This window comes from Tenrec ecaudatus, chromosome 3, assembly GCF_050624435.1.
Source record: "Tenrec ecaudatus isolate mTenEca1 chromosome 3, mTenEca1.hap1, whole genome shotgun sequence".
Classification (NCBI taxonomy): Eukaryota; Metazoa; Chordata; class Mammalia; order Afrosoricida; family Tenrecidae; genus Tenrec; species Tenrec ecaudatus.
Genome location: NC_134532.1, coordinates 100,515,478 through 100,538,094, shown reverse-complemented (window position 1 = coordinate 100,538,094; position 22,617 = coordinate 100,515,478). Strand labels below are relative to the sequence as shown.

Genomic DNA, 22,617 nt, shown 5'->3' with positions numbered 1-22,617 from the left:
GTTGTTTTAATCTGCATTTCCTTGGATGATAAATGATCATCACTTGCTTATTCACTATTTACCTATCTCCTATAAATTTGAGTTCACTCAATAAGTAGCTGTTCAAACAAATGCAAATATGAGAGAAAGTAAAAAAATATTTGCTACAGGGTCACAGAAACCTTTATTAAACAAACATGACAACTGTGAAGCTATTGTTTCTTGACATATCCCACATCAAGTTTGTTTTGCTGTACCTACTAGAAGCGTTATGAGTTTCTGCAGGTGGTGTTTCGGCTCTCTAACCCTTCCATGAAGGACTCTGGTCTCCTCAATGTATGTTATGGCAAGATGGTAATTTGGGCATCCTCTAGGCCAATGTTTCCCAAAGTAGGCAATACCACCTTCTGGAGAATTCTAGACCAACCCAGGGCTGCAAAAAGCAATACCCACACTTCTTCCTGGATTATGGACTCTAGTCAGCAGTTCGAAACCAACAGCCACTTGGTGGGAGAAAAACAGGCTTTCCACTCCCATGAAGAGTTACAGTGTCAGGAACCCACAGGGGGAATTCTACTCTGTCCTGTAGGGTTGTTATGAGTAAGAATTGACACAATGGCAGTGAGTTTGGTTTGGGTTTTTGAGCTATAGTAAAAAATGTTTTGATTTCCAGGGGAGTGCTGAGGAATTTTTTTTTTTTTCTGAAAAGGGTGTGGTGGCCAACTAAGTTTGGGTACCTATCATCTAGGTCTTAGCGTTCCATATTCCTCATTTGCATGTCCTATGCAAATAGAGTGTAGGGACTTGCTATGCTTTGAGTTGCTAATGCAAGGCAGTGGTTCAAACCCACCAGAAGCGGAGGCTGTTTGTTCCTGTAAAGATTTAGTCTCTGAAACCCCCAGGAGCAGTTCTACTCTGTCCTATAGTGCCACTCTGTCTTACAGTGTCATGACGAGTTGGGTTGCTCTTGATGGCAGGGAGTTTGAGGGACTTGAATAGTGTTTCTTCTAGAGGTTTTTTGAGTTGAGAGAACAAGAAATCTGGAGGGGGAAAGAGCAGGGCTGTAGGGTGGCCAGGGTAAAAATTCCCTAATGAAAATCTCCCAGGACAGACCTTGCTTGCTACCTTCAAACAATGAACAGATGCCTTGTTGTGATGGAAAAAAGAACTACAACTTTTCTGGCTTTCTTTCACACGAATGCACTTTTTCATTTCCTGAAAACTTTTTCATAAGCCCCCCTTGTCATCCTGTGTCCTTAGAGAAAATCTATAAAGATAACTCCGTGAGAATCCCCCGAATTGTCACCATAAAGCTCTGGGCCTCCCTCTCTGCTTGGAATGAATTTTCAGGCCTTCCTGATCTTCTTAAAGCAAGCGACCGATCTAAGAACTACCGCTTTATTTGGCACAGCCTTCCCATACTTTTTACAAAGCTGCGATGATTTGGAAAGATGTCCACTTCAGTTTTGTTGACATTTTTATTAGTCCTGATGTAGAAAAAATAGGGGTTTTCTGCCCCGTGGCACAACAATTTGTGGTGCAGTGAATTACATGATACAGCTCTTCTGCCCAGCATTAGCATAATTCCTACCCAACTACTATGTGAGGTGGATTATTCCTATAGAAATGTGAGGTGTGCATGGCCCACCAAGAGGATTGGATAACTTGCTACTAATGTAAATTAGGTACATGACACCTATGTGGGTTGGGATCATGCAAATAAGATAGAACCCTGCCTGGAAGATTGGTCAGTTCTGCCATTTGGCTAAGTCCTCTCAGGAGCAAAAAAGGAGGATCTTCCTACCATCAGAAAAGAAAAACCCATAGTAGAGCACAGTCTCCGGATCCCTGTGCTGAACCTCTCTCTGGGACAGAGTTTTGAAACTAGACATGGCAGAGAGGTGTCAGAGACTGTTGGCAGCTGAACCATAAGACCAGATCCCCCACCCACCATCCCCCAGCTCACTGAGAAAGTCCAGTGGCTTTGGGCCAAGGCTGGAACCCTAGGGGTAATACTTCTGTGCATGTCTCTCAAGGAAAAATGGTAATTCTCCAAGGCAATGCATTTTAAGTCCATGTTGCACCACTTCTAACTACAGCTTGAGAGAGAGACTCTGGCCCTCTTATTATGCCATGCAGTGTCAGCCCTGTTCTCTCATGATTGTTTCAGGCTCTTGATGCTTAACTCAGGACCCACACAGCCTGTCATTTAAAGGTCAGTCCTTAAATATGCCAACACTAGTAGAATGTTTGATATTATGTGATTTAAAAAGTACAAAGTCAGGGCTTAGTAAAATTCTTGAGCAAGGCAACTGAAGAACCTTATTTCATAATCTCTAAGTGAGGTAGTAGGAGTCTTTTATTTCCCACGGTTCAAATTTCTCAGGAGTGGAGCTGGGGGTAGCTCTGTTCCTGTTTGCAAAGAAATAACAATAAAATGTAACTGTTATTATAGAAGTAAATCCAAAAGATAAGGGAGAGTGAAAGTGAAGAAAGCGCCTAAAGAGAAGCTCTGTATCCATTCAACTGAGAAGTGAGGCTATTGGGAGATTTAGGGGTCTTGGGACAGCACATAACTCAGCATCACTTACTGTGGTTGTCAGCTACATGTGCAAACACCAACCCAACGGACAAAAGAATGAAGCACCACTGGCCCCGGGCCTGCCACCCGCAAAATGGTGATCTCTGAGCCCATTGTTGCAGCCACTGTGATCTCCGTGAGGGTCTTCCTCTTTCTTTGCTAACCCTTTAATTTACAAAGCACCCATAGTAAGTGAGACAAAGTCTTCCCATCCTTGTTTCTAAAGACTATTCTCTATTTATTTTTTTAGAATATGTAAGTGTCTTAAGTACTTCATCCAACACAGGTTTGTTTTTTCTTGTGGAAGTTCATGGTGCTTTTCTTCTTCTTCAACAACATCATAATGCAAATGCTTCGATTCTTCTCTGGTTTGCCTTGCTCGTTGTACAAATGTTACTTTAAATGCAGAAGAGTGGCAGATGAAATGACCAGTCTGGGGCCTGATTATAGGGGGTCCTGCTCATGATGAGGAGGCCTGGCAAATTCATTGCAAAGGAGCAGCAGGAGCACATTTTTGTGTTAGAAAAAACAAACAAACTACCGTACACCTAATTCATAATTTTTAACAAGGTATTTTTAATAGCAAGGTTGGATTGAAGTGGCACCTATAAGTGGAGACTATTAGGAGGTTATTATAGTAGTCAAGTGAGAAAATTACTTAAGGGACTAAGACAGAAAGAAAACACAAAAACCACTGTCATAAAGTTGATTGGGACTCAGAGTATCCTTAAAGGGCAGACAGAACTTCTGTGCAGGGTTTCTGAGACTGTAAATCTTTACAAGAAGCCACACCACACCCACCACTCAGTTCATTCCAAATCCTAACAACCCCATATAGGCTTTCTGAGACTGTACATCTTTATGGAGTAGACAGCTCCTTCTTGCTCCCGTGGAGCAGCTGATCTTGGGATTAGCAGTCCAATGCTTGGAAAAGTAATCCAGGGAGATTCAACTGGGTGTCATTATTTGAAGCAGAAAATAGAAACGGGCTGGATTCGAGGGTTGGGAGAAACATAGTATCATGAATAAAGATTGGCAGAGGGGCAAATTACACATATGGCTCAAATGTCAACTTGGGACAGATATTTAGTGTGTCCATGGACAATCCACATGAAAACACTGCTATTTAAAAAGGCCTACCATGAAGGTATACATCTGGGAGCTCTGGGTGCTGAGGACACCCAGAAGGCAAGTTCATGATGGGAAAGCAGATGCTCAAGGGCACATGAGGAATGACAACCTTCAACAGCAAAGCAAAAAGGCGTGATGGGTCCGCTGAAAAGGCTGAGAGCCCCTGACATTCTTCACATTCTTGGCCACTCTGTTTCTGATAGGGTTTCTAATGCTGTAAACCTAAATTAAATCTCCCACATCTTTCTTCCCGGGGAGAGCTCCCTCAAAACCTCACTGCCATCAAGGTGATGCTAACTCACAGAGACCCTATAGAGTAGACCTGCCCCTGTGAGTTTCTGAGACTAACTCTTCAGGGGTGTAAAAAGCCGTGCCCTCCCTCCCGAAGAGTAGCTGGTGGTTTCAAACTGCTGACATTGCAGTTAGCAGGCCAACATGTAACTACTATGCCATCTGGGTTTCTCCCCTGAAGCAGCTAGTGTATCCCAAACACCCACCTCAGGGTTGGTGGTCGATTGTGTTAACCACGATGCCACTCAAACTCACATAGAGTCGACTCTGACTCATAGCCACCCTATTGGACAGAGTAGGCCCATAGGCTGCCTCTGAGCCATTGGCAGGTGGCTCCAAACTGTCCGCCCTGAGCGAGCAGGGCTCCTTAATTTAGTAAAGGATACCTATAACATGCGCAATAAACTATCACTCAACTAGTACCCATATTAACCTCAAGTGTTAGTAGTTTGTTGGTTTCATCTTACTTCTTCAAATAAGTCTTTAGGGATATTGTCTATGAATCTACTTCACTTTCATGATTTGCACAGCCTACCTGTGCCGGTTCTGGAACGAGTTCAAAAAAATTTGCCTACCTTCTGGGAGCAATCTTAATAATGGCAATGGGTTTTTGACAACTTTTCTAGGAGGCGATGAAAATACAAACACACCAAAGTTTGGCCCGAATCCCAGAAGCAGTCTGGAACTTAAATGGTTTCCGAAAGGTAAGGAGGCGGCCACATTTTCCTGACCACAGTAACTGGGCCAACAAGTATAAGGCTTTCGTTTTATTTATGATCATGGTCAAGTGCGTGCCAGACGAAGCCATTTAATAACTGCTCACAGAAGCTAAAGGAAACTGCATATCCGCCTGAGGTTTGGCGGCCGGGCAGCAGACGCTTCAGGTAACACCACCTCATCTAAACACAGTTCTGACTGTAGATCCGGGTTTCCGAGCTCAAAAAACCACCCACAAACTATGAGACCAAGAAGGCCGGAATCACCACGTCTTCGGGAACCAACCCATCCTTTCCATAACCCAGAATGTCCACTCTCAGGTCACCTTTCTTCCCCACCAGTTAAGCAGCTGCGCTGCGCTCGCCACCGCTTGAAGGGAAAGAGTCGGGCTCCTGCTCTCGCGGGATCTCGCGCCGCCAGAAGCGAGCTCCCTCGGGAACCCCTCCCGCGAGGAGTAGAGTTCGCAAGGTCCCACACGCGGGGAAATCTCCCGGCCGCCAGGGGGGCGGGGCGCGGGGCGCTCCCGGCGCGAGGAGGCGGAGCCAGCTCTAAGGAGAGGGGCGGGGCTCTAGGGACCTGTTGATCGCAGGTGTCACCGCCCTGACTGGCCCTGGGGGATTGGGCCGTGTGCGCATGCTCCGTGCGCAGGGTCGTGCTCTGGGCGGCGGAGAGCGGCCGCTTGGGCTTCAGTTCCCGGGGAGCCTCGCAGAGGGTGTCAGCTGCCGGTTGTCTCGGGGCTGCCGGCGGGAGGCGGAGCCGGGCCGGGTGCCCAGTGGGGGTGGGAGGCCCGTTTTTCTCTACCTGGACTGCACCCGCCTCACATTAGGACGACAGAGCTCCAGGTAAGTCTCTTCAACCTGGGACGTCCAGGGGCCTGCCTCCGAGACCCTGGTTCCGTGCCCCAGGTGTCGGCTCTCTTCACAGCCCCGCGCTCTCCTCGCCGGCGGGCTCCAGGCGCCGGCGCCCCAGGTCGCGCTGCCCTGCGCTGCGCCGCGCCCGGTCGCGGTCGAGGTACCCCAGGCTGGGCTGGCCCCGCGCGCGGCGCGAGGCGGTGCTGCGCTTCCCGGGTCGCGTTGGTTCTTGCTGCGGTGCTGCGTGCCCCGGGTCGCGGTGGTTCTTGCTGCGGTGCTGGGGAAAAATGCCGAGCCCTGCTCGGTCCCTTAGTGCGTTGGGGGTATGAAGATTACGCTTCCTTGGCGCCTGCTCCTGATTTTCCAAGACACTGCCTTTCCGGGAACGCAGTTTTTTAAAGGGGATGGTTCTGTTACCCAACGGCGCCCACCCCCCACCTCCTTAAAGAAGGGAGATGGTTTGATTTGTTTGTATTTCCTTCGTAAAGAATGTCTGGGCTGGTGGTTCCTGGGTATTCACTATGTATGAAGTGAATGTTTACCTTGAAAGGCGGCGTAGGCACCTTTACCAAACTCAACATCTTTGGAAGCAGGAAGTGCTTGCACAGGTGTGTACCGGGGAAGGTTTCTAAAGCCTGCAATCTGAGCGGGTGCTGAGGTTTGGTTATCCCGCTACAGTGTTTTCTTTATCAATGCCAAGTCTGTTGCCTGCTTGGGAAATGTACCGCAAGTCTTCTCCTATCAGAAGGCAACGTTTTCCAACTGATGGCGTATCTGGAGGGGAAAAAACAATGCATGTATTGGGTTTCCGAGTAATTCCCAAAGCTGTTTTTGAGTCGATTTAAAAATACATTTAGGAAGCGTCATTTTAAAATAGATCAAACTTTATTTTCAGACTGTCCTGTTAACAACTTGTAAACTGTGTTTTCAAGACTCTTGATACTACAGTTTTTCAAATTCACATTTTTATGACGCTAAGCAATATAAAGGGGACCCTGATGACTTAGTGGGTTTTGCGTTGTGCTGCTGCCAGGTTCGACTTGGAAGAGTTACAGCCTTGAAAATCCACAGGGGCAGATAGAGGTCCATATGAGTTAGAATCAACTGGATGGCCGTGAGAGATAATAGAACATATAGTAATCATGAGTTTTATGATTATTTTTTAAGGAAAATAATAAGCTAGATAGAAAAATGTGACTATTAAAATAAGTATATTTTACAGATTGTGTTTTGAATCTTTCAGAGAAAATAATGATACTAATGAATTAAATATTAGTGTCAAGACAAGTTCATAGACATTTGCATAAAAATATGCATAAGATAATGGAAGGCCAGGTCTTAGATTTTTTAGACTGTGGGGAAAAATAAGCATAACTGCCAATGATTTTGATTTATGACCAAATTTAATCACTTTCACTGGTTAGCATCAGTGCCAGCAGGACTCCTTGGCTGAAGTAGACAACATATTTATCCAGCAAACATCAGTGACTTCGTATATACTTGTTGCATACCAGTCATAGTGTTAGGCGTTAATGCCAAAGCCATTGCCATCAAGTCAACCTTTTGGGGGCCTAGTAGAACTGCTCCATAGGTTTTCTGGGACTAGAATGCTTTCCTAGCACAGCTAGTCTGTCTGTCTGTCTGTCTGTCTGTCTGTCTGTCTGTCTGTCTGTCTGTCTCTCTCTCTCTCTTCACATAGGAATGAATGGCTGATGGGTTTGGACCACTAACCTTAACCCAACACTTAACCCAGTATGCCGCTGAGGGCACTGGAGATAGAAAAAGTGCTGAAATACTGATAAATGTGAACCCCTAGTTTTAAAACTAAGGCTCTTCTCTGGCTGTATTCAAGAATACTCTGATGATGTTGAGCTTCTAATGATGAAATATTCTTTAAAATACAAAGTTGTCTTTGCAAGATGCTGCTTCTCTTTTCTCATTCCATGTCACTTTCATTTTCCAATTACCCATAGCACACATTTGAGGTATCTTCTGATCCAGCCCAGGGCAGCGGGTTTCTTCATCTTTATGTTAGCATTGGACTTCGTGTACCACTGCACTGTATAACTGCCATCTCATATCAATTCTGACTTATGTCAACCCTAAAGGACAGAGTAGAAGTGCCTTCTAGGATTCCCAAGGCTATACATCTTCCCAGTGCCAGCTACCATCTCTTTCTCCCCAGCAGCAGCGGGTGGCTTTAAGCCACCAGCCTTTTGGGTAATAGCCAAGTGCTTTAACCACCAGAACTCCTTATACGTCATCCACTTGTTTATTAAAGATTTCTCCCGTGTAGCTGCAGAGGGAAGATGGAATTAGCAGGGAATCTGAAGGGGGCAGATGAATTGTCCGATGGGGTAGGAGCAGTAGAAAAGGGCTAGGAATGGAAAAGCAAAGGAATGGAACTCAGGAAAGGGAAGCATTCTCAGTGGTCCAGTGCTCTGTAAGAGCCATGTCAAAATGCATGTGGGAGCCCTGATAGTGCCGGTTAGGTTTGGACTAATAACCCAAAGTTCAGCGATTTGAGCCCATGTGCCGCTCTGTGGCAGGAAGATGCGGTTGTTTGCTCCAGTAAAGATTTGCAATCTCGGAAAACCCACATAGGGCCCGAATGAGTTGAAATAGAATCAATAAATCTGTGGTGTTTTTGTTGGTTTGTTTTTAATTACTTTGTTGTCATTGGATGGATCATCATGTTACTTCACAAGTGAAAATTTTCATTAAGGAACTTTGTAGTGGTTTTTCTGAAAAGTTGTTGAGAGATTTACTCTTTCTAAATTAAATCTTATTTCTGTGTTATACTGTTACTTCAGAATTGTTTTATCTTCATTTCTGATTCATTGCCTTCTAACATTTTTAATGCAACCCCCTCATTTCTTCTTTAGTGCAAAAGACATAGAAGTGAATGTTAATGAAATAGCAAACGTTGTGGTGAATCCTCATATGAAGTGAAGGATTTCCAAACATTCCTTTTCATAAATTAATATTTTTCATATAAGTGTTCTTAAAGTAGTACAGTTATTAAGTTAAATTTCCTGTCTTCTACTAAGAATAACTCATGGAAAGGTTTTAAAATTTTTAAGTTAATAATTCATAAAATCTATCTGATTCCACTAATCTAGATAAATGCTATTATTAAGTTTGATAAGTACTTTAAGGAAATAGAGAAAGCTTTCAAAAGAAGTTACAAAGTATATAATACAGTATTTACTTTCTATTCAGATCTTTGCTTATAGTATTAAAATTATTTTAAATAAAAAATAATGTTGCTTACCCATGATAACCATCAATAAATTTGGTCTCTGTGCATTTGCCTATCCTACATATTTCATGTAAGTAGGATTATAATATCCTTTTTGAGTCTGATTTCTTTCATGCAGATATGGTAATATATATTTTAAATCATTTTATTGGGGACTCATACAACTTATCACAATCCATACATCCATCCATTGTGCCAATCATATTTGTACATTTGTTGCCATCATCATTCTCAAAAATTTGCTTTCCATTTGAGCTCCTGGTATCAGCTCCTTATTTTTCTCCTCTCTCCCCACCCCCTCCCTCACAAACCCTCGATAATTTATAAATTATTATTTTGTCATGTCTTATACTGTCCAACGTCTCCCTTCACCCACTTTTCTGTTGTCTGTCCCCCTGGGAGGTGGCCATATTTAGATCCCTGTAATCGATTCCCCTCCCCTTCTACCCTACCTTCCTTCTACCCTCCCAGTATCGCCACTCACACCACTGGTCCTAAGGGGTTCATCTGTCCTGGATTCCCTGTGTTTCCAGTTCCTATCTGCACCAGTGTGTATTCTTTAGCCAAGGCAGATTTGCAAGGTAGAATTGGAATCATGACAGTAGCAAGGAGGAAGCATTTAAGAACTAGAGGAAAGTTGTATGTTTCATTGTTGCTACATTGCACCCTGACTGGCTTGTCTCCTCCCGCGACCCCTCTGTAAGGAGATGTCCAGTTGCCTACAAGATGGGCTTTGCATCTCCACTCTGCAGTCCACCTCATTCACAATGATCTGACTTTTTGTTCTTTGATGCCTTATGCCTGATCCCATTGAACCCTGGAACTACACAGACTGGTATGCTCCTTCCATGTGGGCCTTGCCACCTCTCAGCCAGATGGCTTCCTGTCCATCCCCAAGCCCGTAAGACCCCAGACAACACATCTTTTGATAGCTGGGCACCATCAGCTTTCCCCACCACATGTGCCCATGCACCCATTTTGTCTTCAACGATCGTGTCGGGAAAGTGAGCATTATGGAATTCCAGTTTAATAGAACAAAGTGTTCCTGCGTTGAGGGACCACTTGAGTAGAGGTCCAACACCCATCTGTACCTTAATACTAAACTTATAAATATATGCACATAGATCTATTTCCCCGTCATATATAGTCACATGTGTACATGCTTGTACCCAGACCTCTATTAAATGCCCCTACCTCCTAGTTCCTTGCACCATTTCCCCTCACTTTCCTCTTGTCCCACCACCATGCTCAGCCCCCTACTTGGGTTTCACCAATTCCTCTTGGTCACATTGCCCTTGATCAAACCCCACCAGACCTCCTACACCTTCCTCGCCACTGACTCCATATCACTTGTTGTTCCCTTGTCCCTGGGTCTGTTAGCACCACTTCCTTTCCCTCACCTCCCCTTTTCCCATGTCCCCCGAGAACTGTCCATCCCGTAGTTTACCCCTCCAGATTGTTTTCCCACCTATCTTATCTAGACAGACCTGCAGAAATAATAATATGCACAAAAACAAGACAGAGCAAAATGAAGCAACAAAAGAAAAGAAAACAGCAACAAAAAACAGTGACAAAAAAAAAGAAATAAAAGAAAAACCTGTAAATAGTTCAAGGTCTGTTGACCTTTAGGAATGTTTTCCATTTGAGTCTGAAGGGGCACCTTGCCTTGGCCCCCAAGTCTATTTTTGATATTCCCTCTGGATTTCCTTGCTCTGCTCCCTTGCTGTTCTATTGCATGCCCTTAGTGTTTTGCTTCAGTGTGGTGGGGTTATATCTGGCGCAATTCCCACACTATGTCTCCAATGTTGTCCTCTGTAGGGCTATGGGTCAGTGAAGGATGTCGCATCTCATAGTGGGGTTTGTCATATGATCCTTTCTGTGCATTGGCTGCTCCAAGCAGGGATACTGTCCTCAAGGCTTGGGGGGCCAGCATGTGCTCCCCACTCTTTTCCTCCCCCTTCATTTGCTCCGGTGTACTCTGATCAGACATGTCCCCCTCACTGAGCTGCAGCTTCAGTGCTGTCCTCTGAAATACATTCTTCTGTGGGGAGGGGCGGCTGTCCACATAGTTGGGATTGGGGCTGACCCGTCAGACCACCCTGCAGGTTCCCTGCTTCATGCTAGTATGTTGTATTCCCATCCTGGAGCACCTGGTTGAAGTCTGGTCCCTCTTTCCCTGTGGAGATATAAACAATACCCTCCCCTTGGGTGGGTTAGTGCCATGGTTCCCCTGCTACCCATTTTTTTTTCCCTTCCTTTTTAGTTGGCTACCATATTATCCCTGGATTTGGTCTGGCCCCAGCCCTAGTACTTGCACCTCATCCCAGGAATGTTTGTATACAGTAGCTTATCCCCTATGCCCCTTTTGCATTTTTTTTAGCTTACCTCAGTGGACTTATGTTGTACTTGCCCTTTTGTGCGTGGCTTACTTCGCTTATCATAATTTCCTCCACTTCTTCCCATGCTGCGATGTGCTTCATGCGCTCATCACTGCCTTTTAGCGATGCGTTGTACTCCATTGTATGTATGTACCACAGTTTTTTAATACATTCGTTTGTTGATGGAAATTTGGGTTGTTTCCAATTTCTTGCAATTGTGAACTGTGCTCCGATGAACATTGGAGCACAGTTGTCTGGCCGTGGTTTGTTTCTTGCCTTTTCTGTTTATATGTCCAGTAGGGGGATTGCTGGGTCATATGGTAACTAAATTTCCATCTGTTTTCGATATCGCCAAATCAATTTCCATAATGGCTGTACATAGCTACAGGTCCACCAGCAGTGGATGAGAGTTCCTATCTCACCATAGCCCCTCCAACACTGTTGCTTCCTGATTTTTTGAATTGGGGTAACATTGAGGGTGATAGGTGGTATCTCAGTGTTGTTTTAATTTGCCTTTGTTTTAGGGACTTTTCTCATGTTTATTGAACTTTTCTCATGTTTATTGGCCATTCAGATTTCTGCCCTTTTGTGAAACTTCTGTTCAGGTCCTTTGTCCATCTCCTTAGTGGGCAATTAGTTTGTTTGTTTTTGAAAGCTAGCAGAGTATTATAGATTTTAGTAATAAGGCCTTTGTCTGATGTGTCATTGCTAAAGATGTTTTCCTGCTTTGTGGGCTCTCTTATTACTCTCTTGGTGAATTCTTTAGATGTACACAGGTGTTTTATGTTCAGTATATCCCATTTGTCAATTTGTGCCTCATCTGTCTTTGTGTCCTTCCCTATTTCTGAGAGCCTATGTATTCCCTGAACCAAAGTTCTCAGGTTGGTCCCAGTTCCCTCATTGATGACCCTAATAGTTTAGGGTTTTACCTTGAGGTCTGTGATCCACCTTGCGTTTATTCTTGTGCATGGAGTGAGATAAGGGTCTTGCTTCATTTTTCTGCAGGTAAATATCCATCTTTTCCAGCACCACTAGTTGAAGAAGGCATCTGCTTCCCATTTGATATTTTTGGGGCCCTTATCAAAGATCAGTTTTCTGTATGCTGCTGATTTTATATCTGGGTTTTCGGTTCTTTTCCATTGGTCGAATATGTGCCATGTGGACTTGAAAAGAATGTGACTTTATTTTGTATTTGCCTGTGAATATCTATTAGGTCAAATTGTCTAATTGTAGTGTTTATATTTCTAGCCTGCTTGTTGAGTTTCTTTCCCTGTGATCTACCTTTCTCAGAGAGCAGTGTATCAAAGTCATCTACTATAATTGTTGAGCCTGTGATTTCTTTTTTCATCTTTTGGAGTGTTTGGTTGACGTTTTCAGCAGGTCTCTCATTTGGGGAATGTATGTTTTTAATGCTTATTGTTTCTTTTTTATCTACTGTTATCTTGAGCACTATCTCTTCTTATGGTTTGCACTTTAAGGTCAATTTTATCCAAGATTAGGATTGCAACCCTGCTTTTTTTGAATTGCTGTTTGCTGGTATGCTTTTCTCCAGCCTTTGATTCTCAGCCCATTTTTGTCTGTAGTCTTGAGATGTGTCTCCTGTAGGCAGCAGCTTTATGGGTTGTGTTTTCTCAGCCATTCTGCTAGCCTCTCCCCTTTAATGCCAGAGTTCTGTCCACGGATACTCAGGGATATTATCTCCATCTGTGTATTCTGTGATGTTATCTTATACCTTTTGTGCTGGGTGTTTTCCTTCTTCCCTTTCTTATCCCTGTGATGTGTGTGGGTGTGCGCGCGTTTCATTCTTGACTTCTTTCCATCCTTAACCAATGCTATCTTGCGGTCTGTTTTCTCTTGAAACCCACAGGGGCCATTCTACTGTGCTCTATAGAGTTGCTATGAGTCGGCATCTACTTAGTGGCAGTGAGTTTGCTTTTGGTTTGTCTCCACCCCTCCTTTTTTGGGGGGGGGTCTATTGTGAGTAATGCTGCAATGAACATTAGTGTACCACATCTATGTGAGCCTCTGAATTAAATTCCCTTTGATGTATACCTTGGAGTGTAATAGTTAATTGTAAATAGTTCTGTGTGTAATTTTTTACTTTGTTGTTATGAAACTATAAAGAATACATTTCCACACATACTATTCAATAACATCAATTATATAAAAATAATGTTGCTAGCTTTTATTATTGTTAGCTCTTCTTTATTGAATACCTACCATAAGTTGGGCATTTACTACGTATTTTATACATGATGTATGATTACCACAATAACCCTCAGGGCCCTTTTATGTAGATAATGATTAGAGAAGAAAAAACTAATGTGCTTTAATGATTGAGTAGTTGAGTAATGTGTTATGTTACTTTATTAGAGGTAGAGTAAATCGCTATGGAAGTCTTGAGGTCAATATTAGAATGTGGAATCTGTTCTTATCAAGAACCCAGTAAGACATTCTTTGCTCATCTTCTGCTTTATAAATACCACAATAAAAAATTCTATTTTACTCCATAACATTAGATGTAGATGCCATGTCTATAGGTAAAGGGCAGGCAAGTATGATCAGTTTCATATGACAGCATTTTCTTCCTTCTTGACTTCCTTGATATCAGCTTCTGCTTACCCCCTACTTCCCCACCACACCCCAGTAACTCTTATTCTAGCTGTCGTCTCTATAGATTCACCTATCCTGGGTTTTATATACCACAAAACATAGGGAAAAAATAGTCAAGAAGACTACCAATAATGGCAAAATGCAACAGAGAAAAACTCCAATATGAACTAAAACCAGAAAATATTAAAAACCAGATTGAGCTGCAAGTACATCAGAAGGGAGATCAAGTGACGGGGCTTTAACCGTTCAAGTGAGAGTGAACATTTTAATCTACCACTGTCATCTCTCCAGTACTCTCTGTGTGATAACCGGTTATTCCCATCCCTCAAATATGGTTGAAGGGAAATTATTGGAGGCTTATTCCCTGGGTGGAGCCTACACATGTCTTTTAGGCTTCCACGTCACCCATAGCAATCACACAATTTAATCTCACTATTCTCTCCTTCAGATTTGGATTATATAATTTACAGTCTTCGGATCACAGGTGTTAGTGTGCTTCTTCTACGTGGGCTAAGTTGACATCTCACTTAGATGGTTGCTTGTTTGAAAATAAGCCTTTAAGACAAGACCCCAGATGCTATTCTTTCTAGTAGCTCGGCATCATCTCATTTTTCACCATGCTTTGCTATAGTATTCATATCTCTTGTGTTTCCTTATGAAGGTGAGTATCAAGCATGGCCATAATGTAAGAACTAATTATTCTTAAATTGGAGCTGGGATTATGTGTGAACCCAAAATCTATTCCTGAATTTATGTGTTTTTTTAATTTGTGTTTTTTATCTGCCTCTGGTTCACCTTAGAGACATCCTTGATAATTTATGGTAAAGAATCTTATTGTTCATCTCCCTGGACCATAAGGACCATCTGTTTATAATGTCATTGATTAGCCCATGGTACTAGTTTTAAAACACTACTGAGAGAGAGAGAGAGAGAGAGAGAGAGAGAGAGAGAGAGAGAGAGAGAGAGAGAGAGAGAGAGAGAGAGATTGAAGTGTGGGCTAACTGGCAGTACATGGATTATTCACTTATACGGAATAAATCCTTACGTGATTGGATGCTCTTTGCAAAAATAATGGGAGTTGGTGGGATGCTCTTTGCAAAAATAATGGGAGTTGGTGGTCAGGCAAAACTTAAAAATAATATTCACTGACAATGTCAGACACAGATCTGCCAGAATAATACATATCTTAATACACCGAATAGGGCATTGCAGTAGTAAGTAAATGTTAGTGCACCCACTGACAGTTCAGTACTCTTGGTGTAGTTGTCTTCTGCTTCTTCACACACCATGTAATTCCAGTCTTGAGGTTACAGGTGTGTTTGAGGTAGAGGCTAGTTCACCCAGTGGGGTTGCCACATCGCATACCTCTGGAACGGCCTGTGGAACATGTTGTGCGTCTTGGAAATCCAGGGTTTGGTGTCAGTGTTCTATGGCTCAAGGCCTGAGTTTCCAGGGGTTATGCAGAAGCTCCGATCAATGTGGTTTATTAGGGGCACATTACCAAGCATGCTGCCGCCTTAGGGTCCTTAACAGATTGTGTCATTTTTCACCCCACTAGGAGGTTGATCCGTCCCCTTTTTCTACCAATTGATATGCACTTATCTTCTCCCAGCGGTGTCTGCTCCCTTTCCCGCTTCCTGACTTGACTTTCCCATCAATATCCCTCATCAGTCTGATAGTCTGGGGAAACCTTGTTACATTTTTGCAAGACAACCAGTAATTGGTCATCCTTACCTCCCCCTCTCTCAAAAATCTGATCCTACCTGACGTGAGGATCCATCCACCAACGTGACCTTCTAGATACACACCTAGGATAGTGCATGGTTTGTGGGCACCAGTCGGTCTCTCTACCAAGCTGGCTGGCCATCCTGACCAGCAGACTGGACGGCCTGAGCACGTTCCATCCTGGCCAGCAGACTGGATGGCCTGAGCACGTTCCATCCTGACCAGCAGACTGGATGGCCTGAGCACGTTCCATCCTGGCCAGCAGACTGGATGGCCTGAGCACGTTCCATCCTGGCCAGCAGACTGGACGGCCTGAGCACGTTCCACCCTGGCCAGCAGACTGGACGGCCTGAGCATGTTTCCCTCCTGGCCAGCAGACTGGACGGCCTGAGTACGTTCCATCCTGGCCAGCAGACTGGACAGCCTGAGCACGTTCCATCCTGGCCAGCAGACTGGACGGCCTGAGCGTGTTCCACCCTGGCCAGCAGACTGGATGGCCTGAGCATGTTTCCCTCCTGGCCAGCAGACTGGACGGCCTGAGCATGTTCCATCCTGGCCAGCAGACTGGACGGCCTGAGCATGTTCCACCCTGGCCAGCAGACTGGACGGCCTGAGTACGTTCCACCCTGGCCAGCAGACTGGACGGCTGAGCATGTTCCATCCTGGCCAGCAGACTGGACGGCCTGAGCACGTTCCACCCTGGCCAGCAGACTGGACGGCTGAGCACGTTCCACCCTGGCCAGCAGACTGGACGGCTGAGCATGTTCCATCCTGACCAGCAGACTGGACGGCTGAGCATGTTCCATCCTGGCCAGCAGACTGGACGGCCTGAGCACGTTCCACCCTGGCCAGCAGACTGGACGGCCTGAGCATGTTTCCCTCCTGGTGCTCATCCCCACAGCAGGAAACTCATACAGTATTTGTCCTTTTGTGATCGTGGTTTCCAGATCCCTCCGTGTCATGCGGTGTTTCATGGTTTCATCACTGATTTTTAGGGATGCATGGCACTCCATTGTGTGGATATAACAACTTTTTTTATCCATTCTGCTACTGATGGGGATTTGGGCTGTTTCCAACTTTTTGCAATTGTGAACTGAACTTCTTGCTCTTGTGAACTTTGGTGCAGTGAACACGGGAGAGTATAGGCGTGTTTGTGATCTTTCTCATTTCTTTGGGCATATGAAACTAACTCTTTAAGGAAGTAGAAAGCTCTGTCTTTCTACAGAGCTGGTGGTTTTGAACTACTGACCACCTGGATCTCAGCCGAATTACATAGCCACTATACCAATTAGGAAAGATTTACTACCTCAAGGGATTTTTAAAGTCCAGAAAGTTTTGTAAAAGCCTTATCTGATGATACCAAGCTCATAACTCTGATAACCAAACATTTTGGTCACAGTAATGTCATTAGTCTCTATATCTTCATTTTATAAACTGACAACTCTATAGTTTATATTTCTTTGTGATTCAAATATACTAGGAGAAGCACCTTTTTTGGGGAAATTGATGTCTGGTTGGCAAACTATCTCATTTGAGTTCATCCTCCATTATATAGGTCTTTCTATAACTCAAAAACTAGAAATTAAATATAGGAGTAGAGTCCTTATGTCTCCTTTGGTTTTCATAATAAAAAGCAGTGTGTTCAGGAGATTAGCACAAAGCCTGGCAGTACTTTACTAAAATGATTGCCCTCTTTAGATGCCTCATCCTATAGTTCAAGTCAGAAAATACTGATTTTCATGAGTTCTCAGAGGAAACAATTTTTATGAGTTCTTAGAGAAAACAATAGTCTGGAGCGGGATCTAGATCTCAACCCCCACCCCCGCCCCCTCAAGGTCACACACACACACACACACACACACACACACACACACAGCCAAATGGGCAAGCTGTCTGATTTTGGAATATGTCACCATGGTTAGGCAGTTTTACATAATCTTTTGGGAACCCTGGTGGCATTGAGGTTATGCATTGGGCTGCTAACTACAAGGTTAGCAGTTCAAAAACCCTAGCCAGCTACAAGGGAGAAAGCTGAGCGTTTCTATTCCCATAAAGCGAGTCTTGAAAACCTGTAAGGGCTGGTCTGCTGTGGTAGTTGGATAATTTGGCGTCAACTTGAGATTATTAACAGTGAAGGGGTAGAGTTTAACCTGTCAATCAGGTCGCAGCTTCATGACCTCATTTGGAGGTGCTAAGGAGATAAATAGCTTACTAGAGGCCAGACCCACACAAACTCTCATCTTGGTCTCCCTGCAAGACATTCCTGTTGACAAGCCACATGGAGACACACTGATGGAGCCAGAGCCCTGGACTGGAGGAACCATGTGAAGACCCACATCAACTGAGATCCTTTCACCACTGGTCTATAAGACTTTCCACCCACTGGCTTTCGTTCTTCCTGCATTTGGCATTATTGCCTGGCTGCATAAGTCTAAAGAGGAATTTATGGACTAGTGTTGTACATATGGACTAATATTGGACTTATGGACTTGACCTGGCCTGGGTTGGGATGTTTCTCGATATGCAGTTACTCATTATATAAAGCTCGTTCTTAAGCACATATGAAGCACATATGAGTGTCTCCCTGGACCTGTTACTATAGAGTCACTATGAGTCAGAAATGACTGAATAGCAGTGAGTTTGGTTTTGGAAGTGCATATTTGTGCTAAAATACAAGACTTGCCCAAATGCACCCTTCCCCGTCTTCTTTAATTTTTACTTTGAACCTTAAGGCTCAATTACTTCAACTTAAATTGATTACACCAGCAGCTAAACAAACTCAGAACAAGGACAGAATAGAACTTCCCTGGTGAGACTGAGGCTGTAACTCTCATCTTTCTCTAAAGAAGCTTCCTTAAAATTTGTAAGGAAAGAAGTTGCTCTGAGAAGTGCTCTTCACTATATACTGATCTTGTTTCATTAACGCAACAAAGAACTCTTTTCCAAGGTAATATCCAGAAGCATCAAACCGAAAAACAAACCTTCCTCCTCCAGTCATCCCATGAGCTCCAACTCTTAGGGTTTCCTATATTGGATTTCCCAGGTTGTAAATCCTTTTTTTTTTTTTTTTAAATCATTATATTGGGGGCTCGTACAGCTCTCATCACAATCTACCCATACATCCATTGTGTCAACAACATCCATACATCTACTGCCATCATCACCTTCAAAACATAACCCCTCCACCTGAGCCCTCCCCGACTGGCTCCTCATTTCCCCCCTCCCTCATCCACCCTCCCTACCTCATGAATCCCTGACAATTTATACATTATTATTTTTTCATGTCTTACACTGACCGATGTCTCCCTTCTCCCACTTCTTTGTTGTCCGTCCCCCTGGGAGGGGGTTATATATAGATCATTGTGATTAGTTCCCCCTTTCTGCTCCCACCTTCCCCTTCCCCTCCTGGTATCTCTACTCTCATTATTGGTCCTGAGGGGTTTATCTGTCCTGGATTCCCTGTGTTTCCAGCTCTTATCTGTATCTGTGCACATACTCTGGTCTAGCTGGGTTCGTAAGGTAGGATTGGGGTCATGATAATGGAGGAGAGGCAGCATTAAAAAACTAGAGGAAAGTTGTTTGTTTCATTGGTGCTATACTGCACCCTGACTGGCTCATCTCTTCCTTGTGACCCTTTTGTAAGGGGATGTATAATTGCCTACAGATAGGCTTTGGGTCTGCGCTCCACACTCCCCCTCATTCACAATGATATGATCCTTTGTTCTGGGTCTTTGATGTCTGATACCTGATCCCATTGATACCTCATGATCACAGAGGCTGGTTTGCTTCTTCCATGTGGACTTTGTTGCTTCTCAACTAGATGGCCACTTGTTTATCTTCGAGCCTTTAAGACCCCAGATGCTATGTCTTTTGATAGCCAGGCACCATCCGCTTTCTTCACCACATTTGTTTATGCACCCATTTTGTCTTCAGTGATCATGTTGGGAAGCTGAGCATCATAGAATTTCAGGTTATTAGAACAAAGTGTTCTTGCATTGAGGGAGTACTTGAGTAGAGGCCCAATGTCCATCTGCTACCTTAACACTTAACATAAATATATGTATATAGATCTATTTCCCTATCTTTATAAATATATTTACATATGTATATGCATGTATTTAGACCTCTATAAATGCCCTTTGCCTACTAGTTCTTTTCTCTATTTCCTTTCCTCTTGTCCCACTATCATGTTTGGCCTTCATTTGTGTTTCATTAATTCCTCTCAGCTACATTGCCCTTGATCAAGCCATACCAGGAAGCCATACCAGGCATCCTACACCCTCCTCATCATCAATTTTAGATCACTTCTTGTTCCCTTGTCCCTGGGTTTGTTAACACCCACTTCCTTTTCCTCACCTCCCCCTGTCCCGTGTCCCCTGCAACTGGAGGTCCATTGTTTTCACCTTTGGGTTGTTTATCCCACCTCTCTTATCTAGATAGACATGCAGAAACAATAATAAGCATGCCTTTGTCTGGAAGCACTACAAAACCTGTTCACCTTGTGTTGTTTTGTTAACTGCTTTCAAGTCCAATGGGACTCATTATGACCCCACAAAGAGTAGACTTGTTCCACAGGATTTTCAAGTCTGTGATCTTTCAGAGGCAAATCACCAGCCCAGTCTTCTAAGGAACCTCTGGGTTGGTTCAGACGCTAACCTATCAAATAGTTGTCAAACGCATAACTGTTTATACTATCAAAGGACCTCTTATTCCACTACCTGGAAACCTCCACTGACAATGGTGACTGTGCTTAAGGTGCATTGGCTGGAACTGAGCCCAGATCTCCTACAGGCAAGTCTAAGTTGGTGAAGTCAAAAGGGGAAAGATGACTTGTTAAAGAACAATCTGGAAATTCCAAGCAATTGAGATTTATTACTCTTTATAATTACATGTATGTATGTGCTAAATGTAATTAAAATGACCTTTGGAACCTATAAATCTATTATTCTGTTTTGATATTGTAAATATTGATAATAGATAAAACACAAGAACTTAAAACATTGCTTTAAATGCATCTTTTGATGGGATGAGTTGTGAATGCCCTAGAGTGCCTTATTAAAAGGAAACATAATGGCCCCAGTGTTTTGTACAGCACCATTCTTTATGGGTAGTGTATTGTAAAGTAAACTCATTAAACCGGCACTTTGGAAAACTATTTCTCATTTTAGGGCTACCATTCACAAGTTTTAAAGCAGGCTACTTGCTGACTTTTTGTCCCAATTTGGCCAGGGAAAAACAAATAGAAAGATGAGGTTAGTTTTACAAGTTGCTGTTGCATTCTTCTTAATTGTGAACGGATGAGTATCACAGTAGAACTGTGCTTTGTGGGCTTTTCAGTGGCTGATTTTTAGAAGTGGAGTATTAAGGGTTTTTTTCTGAACTGCTTCTGGTTAGAGTCAATCAAGTCTCTAACTTTTGATTTAACAACAAGCATGGCAACCATTTTTGCCCCCTGAGGAATCCTGAATTTAGACTTCCTGGGTTCCATTTTCTTCACGCTCTCCAATGCTGCTTGTGTTCCATTTTCTGATAATAACCATTCTAGCAGTATCTCATTGCGGTTTTGATTTGTATTTCCCTAATGACTAAAGATGTTGACCATCTTCATGCGCTTTTTGATGGCTGATTTCATTTTAAACTTGTGTTTCTTAGTGTGAGGTCCAGAAACATACATATTTAACAGGCGAACCCAATGTGATTAAGTGGTGCTGAGTTGGAGAGTAGGAAAGATTTAATATCTCTATGGATCTGATTTAAAGCTGTGTTCCAGTTGGCAGGGGACTGAGGGTGACTAGTTTCACGGAACGCTGATCTTTCTTACCTGATCAATGAGACGGGCAGTTGTATCTTCAGTTATACTCCTCATATTCGTTTTTGAAAGTGCCTCCAAACACTAAACCAGAAACACCCTGGAGTGCAGGGTTCGTGTCAGTAGTTTTGACGGTCCTGTGGCCCAGAGTCTAAAACATTTTTTAATATATTTTGTTTGGTTTAGTTGCTTATGAAGATCAGAAAGTTCAAGCCATGGTGACTTGTAACTTCAAGGAGACCTCACTCTTTATAGCCATTGTGACTAGAGAAGCCCTGGTGGAGTCGGGGCTAAGGAATGAGCTGCTCCACAGGAGAAAGCTGGAGGTTCTCTGCTCCTGTAAAAATCCACAGTCTCAGAAACCCAAAGGGCAGCGCTACTCTGTGCTACCAGGTAGCCATGAGTCAGAATTGACTCGATGGCAGTGAGTGAGAAGGGTGACTGGATCATATGGGACAGAAAACCAGGGGAAAGAGTTCCACAGAGGGAACAGAAAATAGCTGTTTTGTTTCTTGGTTTATACTTGCCTGGTATATCTTTTTAAAACTTTTTATTTATATTTGTATATGCACATTTATAACTTTACATCATGCATAGGTATGATTATCGAGCATACTATTAATTTTTCATTGCAACCTTTTCCCACTTTATTTTCTGTCTAGTATCCACACCCATTTCAGTCACACAGGTGTATATTTTCTGGGCTCAGATGATCACGCAAAACACATATATTTTCACTTATACATTGTTTTACCAAAATAGGATCATATCACGTTTCTGCGTCTTAGCCTTTGTCACTCAAAAGACCTTATTTTGCCATCATGTCCCTGTTGGACATTACTTTGTTTCCTTGCTTATTTACTTCAAATAACTAATATATTTCAATAAGGTGATACTTTTATTTCTGTGGGCAGGATTCCTAGGATTATGATTTTGTGGTTGAATCTCTTTGCTTTCTCAATTTTAATAGTTGTGCCCAGGTTGCTGCAATATTGCCAGAAGGATAAAATAGTACAATTACATCTTTAATGAATCAGCAACAACAAACCTATTTCCTGCTGTCTCCATAATTTTCCCTCTTAAGCACAGGGTTTTATCTATTGTTAATATGTTGCATTAGTGAATTTGTTACATTGATGACTGCGTATAAACATTATTACCCACACATTATAATCCATAGTTTATATCAAAATTCACTTTCTATTGTACAGCTTTTTTTTTTCGTACTCCCTGCCTTTATTCTAGTCCACCCCCTGTACAGCTTTTTTAGTTTTGATAAC

The 22,617-nt window shown here is 43.2% G+C and overlaps 1 protein-coding gene across 4 annotated transcripts in view; it reads left to right on the top strand.

The window, feature by feature from the left end:
• Window positions 1–5,344: 5,344 nt before the first annotated feature.
• The window catches only part of USP53 (ubiquitin specific peptidase 53), a 75,259-nt gene continuing 57,986 nt past the window's right edge, over window positions 5,345–22,617 (top strand). Inside the window, exon 1 of one of the 4 annotated variants that reach the window (XM_075543868.1) lies at window positions 5,345–5,541. The gene's annotated coding sequence lies outside the window, so the exon portion shown is untranslated. Of the gene's footprint in view, window positions 5,542–5,836; window positions 6,159–22,617 lie in introns of those variants that run through there. The other 3 variants (XM_075543871.1, XM_075543870.1, XM_075543869.1) reach the window with 3 other exon arrangements.